Raw genomic sequence first — 10,870 nt, 5'->3', positions numbered from 1 at the left:
AACCACCCAGAAAAGCTCACCTTGCCTCGTAATCTGTTAAAAATATCAGTGACAGAGAACTCTTAAATTCCACTATTTGGAGAAAATATCAATTTATTCTTTAGATCTAAAAATGAACATTAAACGACTACTATTCACAACTTTAATCCCCCTTTCTTTTAACTGCTTATTATCTGCCTCCAAATCTATAACAATATACTGTTCTAATAAAACACACTTATAAAAATCCCATCAACTAATTTCAAAACCATACAACTGTCATCTTTGGTGTCTTTCTTCCTTCTGCTGAAGATCTCACTAGGTTGTCTTCTTTCTTTTACTGCAAATACGTTTCATATGAGAAGATAACTTTGATATAGTGTGTTTCAATATCTTGGATCTTTCTCAATGGCAGTTACTCTGTCTGACTTTCAAAATGCCTGCTTTTTTTATACCTCTAACATTGGGTCATCTCAATGGTTTAAGGTTGGCAAAATAATAAATTCAAACTTGACTGGGTTTTAGTATCCTGGGGCATAATTTAAATTGATTGGTTAAATTCAAATTGTTGTCAAAACAGCAACCAACTCAGGTATCCATTTCATAGCCAAATGTTACATATTTTCAATACCCTCTGAGGCTGCCATCTAGTCATATGACAGGTGCTTGTAAGCTCTCAGTGCAGAACAGTACTGCCTTCAACTTCATAACACAAGGCACTGCAAGTAAGTTTTGTAATTTATAGCAAGAGAAAACTATATTGGCAATGAGGCTAATGTGAGAGTTGCACTGCCAGAAGTGTGGCTTCTTACTTGCTTTGTGGAGACATGGATATTTTGGCATCTCCGCAGGAGCAGTCCCAATTCTCTGGCTACTACAAGATCATATCCTTATAAAGAATGAGAAGAGAGATCACTTGTTCTGGGTATTTTGGCCTTATTATTGGCCGTTTTCTCATATAATGAGGGAAAGGAAAGAATTGAGCGAGATGAAAGTGTCTGGTTCATCTGTTAGTGCTCACACAAGTGAGAGAAAGGTTGCGAGGTGACCTGAGTGAGTAGACAGTGCAGAGAGCATGCAGTGTTAGCAAGGTGAGGAGTTTTATTATGAGAGTGATTGAGACAGGTACAGCACGAGCTTTGGCGGAAGATGAATGCTGTAGTGGAGGAAGACAGAACATGGGATAGCAGAGAAAAGGTAGTGGCAATTATCCTAATGGAGTGCAGATGGTTACTGAACTTCTTGCTGCACTGCTGGGCATTTTGCCTGATGTTTAAGATTGAATTCAAGAGTCGTGAGGTAATGTTGCAGCTGTACAGGACCTTGGTAAGGCCACATTTGGAGTACTGTTTGCAGTTCTGGTCGCCTCACTTTAGGAAAGATGTGGAAGCTTTGGAGAGGGTACAGAGGAGATTTACCAGGATGTTGCCTGGAATGGAGAATAGGTCATACGAGGATAGATTGAGAGTGCTAGGCCTTTTCTCATTGGAATGGCGAAGGATAAGGGGTGACTTGATAGAGGTTTATAAGATGATCAGGGGAATAGAGAAGATAGTCAGAGACTTTTTCCCCCAGGTACAACAGAGTGTTACAAGGGGATATAAATTTAAGGTGAAGGGTGGAAGGTTTAGGAGGATGTCAGGGGTAGGTTCTTTACCCAGAGAGTGGTGGGGGCATGGAATGCGCTGCCTGTGGGAGTGGCAGAGTCAGAATCATTGGTGACCTTTAAGTGGCAATTGGATAGGTACATGGATAGGTGCTTAAGCTAGGACAAATGTTCGGCACAACATCGTGGGTGGAAGGACCTGTTCTGTGCTGTATTGTTCTATGTTCTTAGGATTGAGTTAGGGGCAGTTGGAATTTAAAGAGAAATCCAAACACACTTTGTTAGAACTGTGCCACAGATTTAATTTCTTTTTAAACAAAATACAAATCTTATTGCATCTAAAACAAATTAAACTAATCAAGCAATATTCATTTAACAACATTGTTTATAACCATGGATGCCAAGTACTCAAGTTTATTTCTTACTTTGTTCAAGATATCAATCTTAGAATCATACAGTCATAGAGATATACAGCACAGAAACAGAACCCTTCGGTCCAACTCGTCCATGCTGACCAGATATCCTAACCTAATCTCGTTGTATTTGCCAGCACTTGGTCCAAATCCTTCTACACCTTCCTATTCGTATACCCATGCAGCTGCCTTTTAAATGCTGCATTTGTACCAGCCTCCACCACTTCCTCTGGCAGCTCATTCCATACACGCACCACCCTCTGCATGAAAAAGTAGCCCCTTAAGTCTGTTTTATATTTTTCCCCTCTCACCCTGAACCTATGCCCTCTAGTTCAGGACTCCCCACACCAGGAAAAAAACCTTGTCAGTTTATCCTATCCATGCCATTCATGATTTTATAAATCTCTTTAAGGTCACCTCTCAGCCTCCAATGCTCCAGGGAAAACTGCCCCAGCCTATTCTGCCTCTCCACATAGCTCAAATCCTCCAACCCTGGTTACATCCTTATAAATCTTTTCTGAACACTTTCAAGTTTCGCAGGAGACCAGAATTGCACGCAATATTCCAAAGTGGCCTAACCAATGTCCTGTACAGCTGCAACTTGACCTCCCAACTCCTATACCCAGTGCTCTGACCAATAAAGGAAAGCATACCAAATGCTTTCTTCACTATCCTATCTACCTGTGACTCCACTTTTAAGGAACGATGCACCTACACTCTAAGGTCTCTTTGATCAGCAACACTCCCTAGGTCATTATCATTAAGTGTATAAGTCCTGCTCTGATTTGCTTTTCCAAAGTGCAGCACCTCACATTTATCTAAATTAAACTCCATCTGCCCCTCCTCAGCTCATTGGTCCATCTGTTCAAGATCCCATTGTAATCGGAGGTGTCCACTACATCACCAATTTTGGTGTCATCAGCAAAATTACTAACTATACCTCCTATGTTCACATCCAAATCATTTATATAAATGTCTAAAAGCAGTGGACCCTGCGACAATTCTTATGGCACACCACTGGTCCCAGGCCTCCAGTCTGAAAAGCAACCCTCTACCACTACCCCGTCTTCTACCTTCGAACCAGTTCTATATCCAAAATGCTAGTTCTCCCTGTATTCCATGAGATCTGACCTTGTTAACCAGTCTCCCATGAGGAACCTTGTCAAATGCCTTACTGAAGTCTATGTAGATCATGTCTACTGCACTGCCCTCATCAATCCTCTTTCAAGAACTCAATCAAATTTGTGAGGCATTACCTCTCATGCACAAAGCTATGCTGTCTATCCCTAATCAGTCCTTGCTTTTCCGAACACATGTAAATCCTGTCTCTCAGGATTCCCTCTAACAACTCACCCACCACCAATGTCAGGGTCATAGTTCCCTGGCTTTTCCTTACCACCTTTCTTTCATTGTGGCACCACATTAGCCACCCTCCAGTCTTATTGAAGCTATTTACTGTGCCAGGACCCCTCGTAAGTATATTGCAGTCCTCTAGAAAGTATCTTTAAATCTCCTCAGTTCTAGCTATTTTCAGATGTAGTACTTTGTTTACCATCTCTTGACTGTGGATACCTGATCAGTCCATTATTCTGGTGACATCTTTAATACTTCCAAGCTGGGGACCACTGTAGATTTTTCCACTAATTTCAAATGAGACAATCTTCCAGTTTCTGTTCTGACATAAAATTTAAATTTAGATTAAGCCTCACCCACTTGCCACATGGCAAATTATGAATTTAAGGGTTTAATCTGCCTACAACATAAACCTAGCATGCTCGGCTGCTTCTGTCAGTGAGCTGAAAACCACTCAAGGTCCAAATTATGAGCAAGCAGCCAGATACTTTGAAACTGGAAAACCATCCCAAGTGCCATTGAATCATGCAGATTGCTCTGGAATGTCCTCAACTATTAGGTTAATTATCCCTTACTTACAATTTTTATTTGATCTGGTGAAGTAAATTGGATTTAAAATATTTCAGTTCATTTAAGGCTTTAAGACAAATTTAACTCTCAAAACAAAATATCTCTTAGGGTTGCCTTTGATGCAAACATTATGGACACAATGTCTCAATTTCTTTATGCTGCCCACCTGTTAGTCTTTTGCACTTCTTAAAACCATCTTTATTTAAAATTAAAATCCTTCTGTAACACTTCATATTTCTTTTGGGCAGTCTTGTGATGTAGTAGTAGTTTTCCTGGTATGGCTAGGAGTTCCAGGTTCAAGACCTACTTTAGGGCTTGATGGTCCTGGAAGGTGTGTCAGAAGACCATAAGACATAGGAGCAGAAATTAGGCCATCAAGCTCATCAATTCTGCTCCGCCATTCAAACATGGCTGATACGTTTTTCAGTGTGTTGCTGGAAAAGCACGGCAGGTCAGGCAGCATCCCTACTGTGCTTTTTTAGCAACACATTCTTAACTCTGATCTCCAGCATCTGCGGACCTCACTGTTTCCTCCCTTATATGTTTCTCAAACCCATTCTCCTGCTTTCTCCCAGTAACCCTTGATCCTCTTGATATTCAAGAACCTATCTATCTCAGGCTTGAATACAATCAATGACCTGGCGTCCAAAGGCTTCTGGGGCAATGAGTTCCATAGATTCATCACTCTCTGGCTGAAGAAGTTTCTTCTTATTTCCGTTCTAAAAGATCTTCCCTTTGCTCTAAAGTTATGGCCTCGGTTGAGTCTCTCCTACCAACGGAAACATCTTCCCAACATCCACTCTGTCCAGGCTATTCAGTATTCTGTCTGTTTCAATTAGGTCCCCCCAATCCTTCTAAACTCTATCGAGTATAAACCCAGAGTCCTCAAACGCTCTTCATATGTTAAGCTTCTCATTCCTGGGAATTCTCATGGATCTCCTCTGAATATACTCCAATGCTAGTACACCCTTCCTGAGATATAGGGCCCAAAATTGTGCACAATACTCCAAATGTGGTCTGACCAGAGTCTCAGAAGTACATCTCTGCTTTTATATTCAAGTCCTCTTGAAATAAATGCAATAACTTGCAGTTGCTTTCCTAAATACTGACTGAACCTGCAAGTTTACCTTGAGAGAATACTGGATTAGAACTCCCAAATCTTTTTGCACTTCAGACTTCTAAATTTTCTCCCCATTTAGAAAATAGTTCATGTCTCTATTTTTCCTACTTCACACTTTCCCACATTGTACACCAGCTGCCAGTTCTTTGCCCACTCTCCTAACCTGTAAATCCTTCTGCTGTCTCCTCACCATCTCAATGGTACCTGTCCCTCAACCTATCTTTGTATCATCTGCAACTTTAGCCAAAATGCCCTCCATTCCTGCATCTAGATAAATGTATAAAGTGAAAATTTGTGGTCCCAAAACTGAGCATTGAGGAACACCACTTGCCACCAGCTACCATCTTGAGAAGGACCTTTTTATCCCCACTCTCTGCTTTTTGCCAGACAGCCAAGCTTCTATCCATGCTAGCACCTTGCCTCTGACACCAAGGGTCCTTATCTTTCGCAGTAGCTTCATTGGCTCTCTTGGTCTAACCTGCTTGTTACTTCCTCAAAGAATTCTAGCAGGTTTGTCAGGCATGACCTCCCCTTGATGAAACCATGCTGACTTTGCCCTATTTTACCATATACAACATAGAACAATACAGCACAGAACAGGCCCTTCGGTCCACGATGTTGTGCCGATCATTTGTCCTAGCTTAAGCACCATGTACCTATCCAATTGCCGCTTAAAGGTCACCAATGATTCTGACTCCCACAGGCAGCGCATTCCATGCCCCCACTACTCTCTGGGTAAAGAACCTACCCCTGACATCCCCCCTATACCTTCCACCCTTCACCTTAAATTTATGTCCCCTTGTAACACTCTGTTGTACCCCAGGAAAAAGTCTTTGACTGTCTACTCTATCTATTACCTGATCATCTTATAAACCTCTATCAAGTCACCCCTCATCCTTCGCCATTCCAATGAGAAAAGGCCCAAAACTCTCAACCTATCCTCATATGACCTATTGTTCATTCCAGACAACATCCTGGTAAATCTCCTCTGCACCGTCTCCAAAGGTTCCACATCTTTCCTAAAGTGAGGCGACCAGAATTGCACACAGCACTCCAAATGTGGCCTTACCAAGGTCCTGTACAGCTGCAACATCATCTCACAACTCTTGAATTCAATCCCTCTGCTAATGAACGCTAATACACCATAGGCCTTCTTACAAGCTCTATCCACCTGAGTGGCAACTTTCAAAGAGCTATGAACATAGAGCCCAAGATCCCTCTGCTCCTCCACCTTACTAAGAACCCTACCGTTAACCCTGCATTCCGCATTCTTATTTGTCCTTCCAAAATGGACAACCTCACACTTGACAGGGTTGAACTCCATCTGCCACTCCTCAGTCCAGCTCTGCATCATATCTAAGTCCCTTTGCAGCCGACAACAGCCCTCCTCACTATCCACAACTCCAGCAATCTTCGTATCGTCTGCAAATTTACTGACACACCCTCCTACTCCCTCTTCCAAGTCATTAATAAAAATTACAAACAGCAGAGGACCCAGAACTGATCCCTGCGGAACTCCACTTGTAACTGGGCTCCAGGCTGAATATTTACCATCTACCACCACTCTCTGACTTCGACTGGTTAGCCAGTTCTCTATCCAACTGGCCAAATTTCCCACTATCCCATGCCTCCTGACTTTCCGCATAAGCCTACCATATACTTCCAAGTATTCAGAAATCTCATCCTTCACAATGGATTCCAGGATCTTACCCAAAACCAAGGTTCAGCTAATCGATCTATAATTTTCTGTCTTTCGCCTTACTCCGTTTTTACAGGGGTATCATGCTAGCTATTTGCCGGTCCCCTGGCACCTTCCCTGATAACAGCAATTCCTGAAAGATCACCACTACAGCCTCTGCTATCTCTTCAGCTATCTCCCTTAGAACTCTGGGGTGTAGTCCATCTGGTCCAGGTAATTTATCCACATTCATTTTTTCTAGCACCTTCTCATTGATGATGGGCACCATACTCTCAGCTCTGCCCCCTCACTCTCTTGCATTTTTGAGATATTACTTGTATCTTCCGCCGTGAAGACGACACAAAGTAATTATTCAGTTCTTCAGCCATTTTCTTGCTCCCCACATCTGTCTCTCCAGCATCATTTTCCAGCGGCCCAAAGTCCAATTTTGCCTCTCTTTTGCCCTTTATATGTCTAAAGAAACTCTTACAGTCTTCCTTTTTATTACTGGCTAGCTTACCCTCATATTTAACCTTCTCCTTCCTTGTTTCTTTTTTTGTTGTTGCTCTCTGTTGGTCTTTGTATGCTTCCCAATCCTTTGATTTCCCACTGCTCTTTGCCACATTATATGCTTTCTCTTTTATTTTTATGCCATCCTTGAATTCCCTAGTCAGCCATTGTTGCCTCATCCTCCCTGTACCATGCTTCTTTTTCCTTCAGACAAATATCTGCTGTGTCTCCTGAATTACTCCCAGAAACTCCTGCCATTGCAGTTCTACTGTCCTTCCTGCTTGGCTCCTCTCCCAGTCAATTCTACCTAGCTCTTCCCTCACGACTCTGTAATTCCCTTTAAACAATTGTAATACTATTACCTCTGATTCTATCTTTTCCCTCTCAAATTGCAGAGTAAATTCAATCATATTATGATCACTGCCCCCTAATAGTTTTTTCACCTTAAGCTCCCTTATCAAGTCTGCCTCACTGCACAACACTAAATCCAGCATTGCCTGTTCCCTAGTGGGTTCCACCACAAGCTGCTCCAAAAAGCCATCTTGTAGATGTTCCACAAATTCCTTTTTTTGCAATCCACTACCAATCTGATTTTCCTAATCCACCTGCATATCGAAATCCCTCATGGTCACTGTGACTTTGCCTTTTCTACACACCTTGTGTGTCTTGCATTCCAGCTCCTGACTATTGTTTGGAGTCCTGTACATTACTCCAACTATGTTTTTTTTTGCCTTTGCGGTTTCTCAACTCTATTCATACAAATTCTAGACCATCTGACCCTACTTCATTTCTTACTACTGAATTAATTTCATTTTTTATTAATAAGGCAATCCCACTCCCGCCCACCTGCCTATCTTTTTGATAGGATGTATATTTTTGAATATTTAGCTCTCAACACTGATCCCCTTGCAGCCACATCTCCATTATGCCCAATATGTCATACCTACCAACTTCGATCAGTGCCACAAGCTCATTTACCTTAATCCTTATACTGCATTCAGATATAATACTTTCAGTCCTGTTAAACGTCCCTCTTCTCATTGTCATTCGTTTACCCAGGGTACTTGAAGTTTGATTGCTAACTCTTTCCAAAAACTCTGTGCTATTTAGGTTTGTGCCAGAGATTTTAATTACCTCCTCCTTTAATTTGGGTGTTCGAATTTCCCCTCTAACTGAGCCGGCTCTTGTCTCCTATTTAGTTTAATATGCTAAACATGTTAATTATCAATCTGATATGCCTCTGGCAGGCACTAAGAGCGGATGTGCCCTCCAGGTAACTACAGCTATGTAGTAATACTTTTCCATGAAAAAACCCTCCCATGCACATGTCCTTGCCACAAGCAAGCATCATCCTCATTTTGAGGGACTACCCAACACACATATGCACCCTTTTATCATCTGTTGCTAACTTACTGATTTTATACCCTTTTCTTTGGTTTCACTGTTTTCATCCATGATTTTCAAAGCTGCTTAGCTTAATCTTGCTGTTAGACAGTTATAATTCTTTGTCTTACTTACGTCTTGCTGAACCATTACTTGAACTGTATTACATTATGAGCACGATTTCCTAGACATTTTCCTATCTTTCTTATCAGCTCTGGCTACTTTTTCATTAACGCAGTTCTCTTTTCCCGTTTCTCTACTCCTTGCCAGTTTATCTGGGGGTAGTTGAAATCTCTTATGCTTACTAGTGAATTTTATTACTTATTTCATATATTTGCATAACATGTTCCTTTCTCCTGTTTCCTTTCACTATTAGGTTGTCTAGAATTCCTATTTTAATATGATAAATTCCTTCTTATGTTTTGTCTCTAACTTTATGGATTTTGTTTCTATCTTAAATGTTAGCTATTTCCTTTCTTGCTATAAGCATTATGGTGTGTCTAATGTACAGTTATACTTTTTTTTAGATTAGATTAGATTACTTACAGTGTGGAAACAGGCCCTTCGGCCCAACAAGTCCACACCGACCTGCCGAAGCGCAACCCACCCATACCCCTACATTTACCCCTTACCTAACACTACGGACAATTTAGAATGGCCAATTCACCTGACCCGCACATCTTTGGACTGTGGGAGGAAACCGGAGCACCCGGAGGAAACCCACGCAGACACGGGGAGAATGTGCAAACTCCACACAGTCAGTCGCCTGAGTCGGGAATTGAACCCGGGTCTCAGGCGCTGTGAGGCAACAGTGCTAACCACTGTGCCACCGTGCCGCCCACTTTCTAACTTCCTTCATAATGTTTTCTAGACATAATATCCTGCAATATTTAGCTGCCAGTCATGTTTTGCAGTTACATTTTGTTAACTCTACTACATCTATTTCATTTCAAATAGCATTTCTCCAATTCCTGTCTTTTACTACAATTTCCAATTACTGTACAAGATTTGTGTGTTATGAGCTGTTCCCCTCATTTTATTTTGTAAATAATTATTTTGGATACTTTCAGCTATGGGTCCCAGTTATGGCTATCTCTGTTGGGTATACTGAGCATTGCTTGTTTGTCCTGCTTGGGTCCCCTCCCACAACTCTTTCTCCAGTACACTGAGGATCTTATCAGTACTGCTTCTAGCCGTCATCCAAAATTTTAAAAATTCATCAAATTTGCTTCTAATTTCCAATCTCTTCTCACCTCTATCTGGTCCGCCTCTGACTCATCCCTTTCTTTCTTGACTTCTCTGTTTCCATTTCTGATAATTGGTTATCAATCAATACTGACTACCAACCCACTGACTCTCAGTTACGTTTACTACACTTCATCACAGTCTGATTCTGTAAGACTTCATTCCATTCCCACATTTCCTCCATATGCATTGAATCTGTCCATGATGCAACTTCCCACGGCGTGCTTAAGACACATCATCTTTTTTCCTCAACTAAGGATTCCTCCTTACTTCCATGATTGATAGGGATCTCAGCTGTGTCCAACGCATTCTACACTTATATCCTCATTCCTTCCATTCCCTCCTAGAATAGTGATAGAGTTTCCCTAGTCTTCATTTTCCATGCAACCAGCTTCTACATTCCATCCGTCTACAGCAGGATGACATAACCAAACACAGCTTCCTCTCTTTTGTAAGAATTTCACAGACCATTCCCTCTGCTGCACCCCAATTCACTCCTCTATCATTCCTAACATCTGTTCACTTATTTTGTGAACCTTTCCATGCAATTGCAGAAGGTGTAAAATTTGTCCTTTTACCTCCTCCCTGTCTAAGGCTCCTTTCAAGTGGAGAGATTTACTTGTACAGTATACTATATTTGCTGCCCATAATGTGGCCTCATCTGCATTGGTGCAGTACAACTTTGTTGATTACTGACCTTTCAATTGCTTGCCACTTCAATATACCATCTTGTTCTTGTTCTAACATTTCTGTCTTAGATCTGCTGCATTGTTCGACCAAAATCCAACACAGGTTAGAAGAACAGCACCTAATTTTCAGCTTAGGCACTTTAGAGTCTTCAAGACTCAACTTTGACATCTTCAGACCATGTACCATAACCATGTCTGCCATTTTGATTACATCTGCTTCTCCCCTGCTCTCAGCAGATCTGATCTATTTTCTATTACCAAATATCTGCATTTATATCCTTCCTGTACCACCATAAACCCCATCTTTACCCTTTGCTCTGAGCA

Source organism: Hemiscyllium ocellatum, chromosome 22, assembly GCF_020745735.1.
Source record: "Hemiscyllium ocellatum isolate sHemOce1 chromosome 22, sHemOce1.pat.X.cur, whole genome shotgun sequence".
In the NCBI taxonomy this organism is placed as follows: domain Eukaryota; kingdom Metazoa; phylum Chordata; class Chondrichthyes; order Orectolobiformes; family Hemiscylliidae; genus Hemiscyllium; species Hemiscyllium ocellatum.
Note: the sequence above shows the minus strand (reverse complement) of the source record.